The following is a 6,000-nucleotide window of genomic DNA, read 5'->3' as shown; positions in this document are numbered from 1 at the left end:
GAGCCAACAGATGATATGCTACCAGATGAATTTCTTGACCATCTGTTCTGTTATTTTCGCTAATGGCTCAGTCTCGACACACTTGGAGAAATAGTCAACCGCCACCAGTAAGAATTTTTGCTGCCCGGGTGCCATAGAAAATGGCCCTACGATATCCATGCCCCACTGATCAAACTGCCAAGACACGGTGGATGCCTTCATCTCTTCTGTCAGTAGATGCAAGAAGCTATGGTATTTTTGGCAGGATAGGCACATGCTGACTATCCGAGCAGCGTCTTTCTGGAGTGTCGGCCAAAAGTACCCGGCTAAAAGAACCTTTCTTCCTAATAAGTGGCCGCCCGGATGTCCTCCGCAGGACCCTTGATGCACCTCTTGTAGTATATAGTCGACATCTTCCGGACCGACGCACTTAAGTAAAGGCCTGGAGAATGCTTTCTTATAAAATTGTTCTCCGATCAAGACGAAACGACTATCTCTTCTACGAAGTAGATGTGCTTCTTCCCGATTGGAGGGTGTGGCCCGAACTTCAAGAACTCCGTTATGGTCGTCCGCTAATTATGGGGAAAGGCGAGCCCTTCCATCCTATCTATGTGAGCTACTAGGGCTACCTGTTCGACCGGTTGCTGAATGACGACCGGTGATATGGAACTGGCGAGCTTGGCTAAATCATCAGCATCTTGATTTTCTGATCGGGGAATCTTCTGTATGATCACTTCCTCGAAATTGCCCTTTAGCCTCTCAAATGACTCGGCGTAGAGTCTGAGCCTTGGGTTGCTTATCTCAAAGTTTCCAGCAAGTTGCTAAGCGGCAAGCTGAGAATATGAGTGGATCAACACCCTGATGGCTCCCACATGCCGAGCGGCCTGTAAGCCAGCTATAAGGGCCTCATAGTCGGCCTCATTATTGGTTGCCCGATAGTCTAGCCGGATGGCCAGATGAATCCGTTCATCCCGAGGAGAAACTAGCAGTATACCAATTCCACCTCCTCGCCGAGTGGACGACCCGTCCACATATATCCGCCATGTGGCCTCAGGCTCGGGGTTTTGCACTTTGGTGACGAAATCTGCCAAAGACTGCGCCTTAATAGCCGTTCAGGGTTGATACTAGATGTCGAATTCGCTAAGCTATGTTGTCCACTTGATCAACTGTCTGAACGCTTCTGGGTTGAGGAGGACTCGTCCCAAAGGACTGTTGGTCCTTACTATGATAGTGTGCGTGAGGAAGTATGGGCGAAGCCTCCGAGTGGCTAGTATTAACACAAATGCGAGCTTTTAGAGACCGATGTAGCGAGTTTCAGTATCTTTCAATATATGGCTCAAGAAGTATACAGGTTGCTCATCGTCGTTCGGCCTTACAAGAGTCGAGCTGACCGCATGCTCGATCGAGGATAGGTAAATCCTTAGGGGCTCACCAGCAACCGGCTTGGCGAGCATAGGCAAAGAATTGAGATAAGACTTGAGTTCTTGGAACGCCCGATCACATTCTTCATCCTATTGAAACTTGGTAGCTCGGCGTAGGATTTTGAAAAAGGGCAAGCTCCGGTCGGCAGATTTTGAGATGAACCTCGATAAAGCTATTATCTGTCCAGTAAGACGTTGGGGTTCTTTCAGACTTCTCGGAGGCAGCATATCTTGGAGTGCCTTTACTTTGCTGGGGTTGGCCTCAATCCCTCGCTCTGTGACTATATATCCCAAGAAACGCCTGCTCTTTGCATCGAACAGACACTTCTGTGGATTCAACTTAATTCCATACGTTCGAAGGCTCTAACAGGTCTCCTTGATATCTGCGCTAAGATCAGCAGCTCAGAGGAATTTAATTAGGATATCGTCGACGTATACCTCCGTATTGCGGCCGATCTACCTCCTGAACACCTTGTTCATGAGCCGCTAGTAGGTAGCTCCTACATTTTTCAGTCCGAGCGGCATAACGTTATAACAATACGTGTCATCCGCTGTTATGAAACTGACATTCTCTTGATCTTCTCTGACGAGCGACACCGGGTGATACCCCTGATATGCATCCAGCATGCATATTAATTCACATTCGGCCGTGGAGCCCACCATTTGGTCGATCCACGGCAGAGGGTAAAAGTCCTTCGGGCACACCTTATTGAGATCTCTGAAGTCTATGCAGACCCGCCACTTGTTGCCCGGCTTAGAAATGAGCACCACATTGGCGAGCCAGCTCAGGAACTGCACTTCCCTTATATGGCCGGCCTCCAAGAGCTTTTCCACCTCCGCGTGAATTATTTGGTTCTGTTCAGCACTGAAGCCCCTCTTCCGTTGTTTTACTGGACGGGCACCCGGTCGGACATGAAGCTTATGTTGCGTGACGCTCGGCGATATTCCTGGTAGTTCATGCTTCGACCATGCGAATACGTCGTTGTTTTGCTGAAGGAACTCGACCAGTTCGGCCTTCCGAGTGGCTTCCAGGTCGGATGCTATAAATGTGGTTGCCTCCGCCCGACATGGGTGTATCTGTACTGCCTCTTTTTCTTCATAAACAAAAGCAAGGGGCTTCTTAGTTATGGCGTTTACCTCAATTCGCAGGGTTTTCCGGGCAGACCTAGCCTCTGTCCTGACCATCTCGACGTAGCATCACCGAGCCGCCAGTTGGTCGGCCTTCACTTCTCCTACTCAATCCTCGACCGGGAATTTGATCTTCTGGCAAAAAGTCGAGACGATCACACGGAACTCATTGAGGGTCGAATGACCCAAAATGACATTATATGCTGAGAGGGCCTCCACTACGATGAAGTTAGTTACTCTTGTCCTCCGGAGGGGCTCCTCTCCGAGCGACACGACCAATTTGATCTGGCCGAGCGGCTGGACCTCATTGCCCGTGAACCCGTACAGGGGGTTGTCATTAGCAGTAACTCGGTACAATCGATCTGGAGTTGGTCGAACGCCTTCTTGAAGATGATGTTGAACGAACTACCTGTGTCAATGAAGATGCGATGAATAGTATAATTCACTATTACCGCTCGGATGATGAGAGCATCGTCATGCGGCACTTCGACTCCCTCGAGGTCCCTAGGGCTGAAACTAATCATGGGCCCGCTCGCCTTCTCCTGGATGCAACCGATGGCATGGATCTCTAGCCGCCGGGCGTGTGACTTGCGGGTTTTGTTGGAGTCTCCGTCGGTCGGTCCTCCCGCTATGATGTTGATCTCCCCCCGAGCGGCGTTGCTCCTATTTTCCTCCTCTCGAGCGGAGGACCTAGCTCGCTCATGCGAGGCCCGGGGTCGATCGCCACTCCTGGGCGAACGATGGTGCTTCCAATCGGGCGACCATCTAACCGTTCGCTGCCTAGTACCTGGGTGTCGATGGTCGGGCGAGGGCGATCAGCGACGATAGTTCCTCGGGGCTGGCTGGGCGCCCGGGGTGAACCCCCGACAGTCTCGTGTGTTGTGGTTGGCAAACTAGTGGAAAGAACAAAACATGGGAGTTCATACCTTTCCCCTCGGAAGCCACATGCTGAACGACATGTGGTCTGGCTTCTTGATGGAGATTTATCCCTTCGGTTTGAAGTCCTCTGGGTGGTTGATGATTAACTGGCAGCCTCTGCTCGGTCGACGCAGTAGGCTCGGTCAGAGCCTCTTTCCTTCGGGCCACCTGGGACTCCTCTACATTGATATACTCGCTTGCCTTCTTTAGCATATGATCATAATCACGAGGTGGTTTCCGGATGAGCGAGCGGAAGAAGTCATTGTCAGTAAGCCCTTGGGTGAAGGCATGCATCATGGTTTCGGAGGAGACCATGGGGATGTCCATTGCCGCCTAGTTGAAGCGTTGAATGTAGGCTCAAAGGGCTCTCTCGGCCCTTGCTTCATAGAAAACATGCTGACACTTGTCTTTTGATAACGTCTACTGCTAGTGAAGTGGTGAAGAAGGCTATTTGGAAGTCCTTGAAGCTCTTGATCGATTCGTCCGGTAGCCTCCGGAACCAGCATTGTGCCGAGCCTGATAACGTCATGAGGAAGACCTTGCATTTGACTCCATCCGTGTATTGATGAAGAGTTGCAGCATTATCGAACTTGCCCAAGTGGTCGTTCGGGTCCGTTGATCCATTATACTCCCCGATCGCTAGAGGAGCATAATGCCTGGGTAGAGAATCCTGCAAAATTACCTCAGAGAATTGGTGGTTGATCCGCTCGGGCAACAAATCGGCTCAGGTAGCTTTTCCCTTCCTTGCATCCTGAGCTAGGGCTTCATCTGACGAAGATCCCTGGTCTTGATGAGCTTGTGCAATTTATGAGGGCATCTGGAACAGAGCCCTATGAAACGGTATCGGGGCGGGTGGCGCTTCCACCTGAGTGTCGGTCGGGCCTTTGTTTTGTCCCCATATGGAGAGTTGCTCTGGCCGGTCCTCGTGCGCTGCTCGACCTCCCGACATCGAAGTCGCTTGCTACGCCATTTGTTTGGCTAATGCCTTTTGCTGCTGCTGCTCCACGATTTTTGTCGGCCGTGCTTGGATGAGTGCATCGAGCTCCTCTTGAGAGAGCGTCGCGGTGTGTGGTCTTCCAGCTTCCTCCATCTTCCACTAGACTCGGATTCATGTGTGTTCCCATAGACGGCGCCAATTTGATCCTGTCCGAGTGTTGAGTCGATGGTCGCTTGGGATGTGACGCTCTCGTTGACTCCATGTGGCCCTCTGAGTGACGTAGACCTCCGGCGAGAACCTGCAAGCACAAAATCGAGCCAGGAAGGGATTCCCAGCGGCGGCCCTCCAACGCTCAAGTCAGCTCCCGACTGCAAGAAATCAAAAGAGAGTGACAAGAACTGTAGCTACAGTGATGAATAGAGCATACCTCTATTGGAGTCTGGGGGTCCTTATATAGGGCTCCATGAAGGCGCGTGCACACTTATCGAGATATGCACACTTCTCAAAGCATACATGTAATGAGTTGTCAGAAAAGCGCGCCTGACGTCATACCTCAATAGTACGAGCATATCCCTGACATGACAGTGAAAGCTTCCGTCGTACGATTCTCTGTCTAATCCGACCGCCGACCATGCTGCCTGTCAGCGACGCTTGTCTCGAGGAAGAGAGTTACCTACCCCTTTTGTCTTGTCCCAAGCCGAATGGAAGAACCGTTCGACTAACGTTGCGGTCAGTCGAGCGGGACATCTACTCAGCCAATCATACGGTGGCCCCGGCGTTGCCCGGGTGAACGGGAGAACCTCGATGACCATGGTTCCCGCTCGGCCGAGATGAAAACTGCTCAGCCCTCGTCCCCTGCTGTTAAGCCGTGCTAATCACCTGTCGGGCGTCAGGAGCTCAGACTCAAACCGAGCCGAGCTGAGGTGATGACCGTTGACTTTTACCTTGACTATTGACTTTGACGTCACATGTCGCCTAAGACCTTCTGCCGGGCGGGGGCCTTATCTTACCACCGGATCACCTGCCCCCCCCCCCCCCTCAAGTCTAGTCGATGGAGGCTAAAAGTCCGACTGACTGGACAAGTAGCCTAGTGCCTAGTCGGCCGATCGACCAGGGCGCTGAAAGATGCTTCGATCGGCTCATTCAAAAGTGGCGAACATCCCGAATCATGCTCCCATATGCCGAGCGGTGACTCACACGCTGGCACTTGCTACTTTTGCTGTTTCGCATCCTAGTCCGCAGATGGTCAAAGATGATGTCATCCAACTCGCCTCAAAATTCATGCAAATCCTTGTCATTAAGGCCAAGCACACGGGTTATGGCGTTCATTAAATGTGCCCAATGGGCGGATGCCAAGTATCACCGCCGCCTTTGCCCTGCGATCGAAGGGTCTGCGGTGACGTGACAGGCGGTCGTTCAAAATCAACGGCCGGATGCGTGCGTTGGTCTCCATGACCTAGATCGGACGACTCCACTTAGCCGAGCTCGCCCTTTATAAGCCAGATACGCTGACCTCTATCTTATTGCTACTGCTATTGAGACCTTGACTAGTTCTTGGTTTTGGGAGGACGGGAACTAATTACTACTATTCATATTTGTGCTAACATTTGTCTTGCA

The sequence above is a fragment of the Zingiber officinale genome, chromosome 7A (assembly GCF_018446385.1).
Source record: "Zingiber officinale cultivar Zhangliang chromosome 7A, Zo_v1.1, whole genome shotgun sequence".
Lineage (NCBI taxonomy): Eukaryota > Viridiplantae > Streptophyta > Magnoliopsida > Zingiberales > Zingiberaceae > Zingiber > Zingiber officinale.
Note: the sequence above shows the minus strand (reverse complement) of the source record.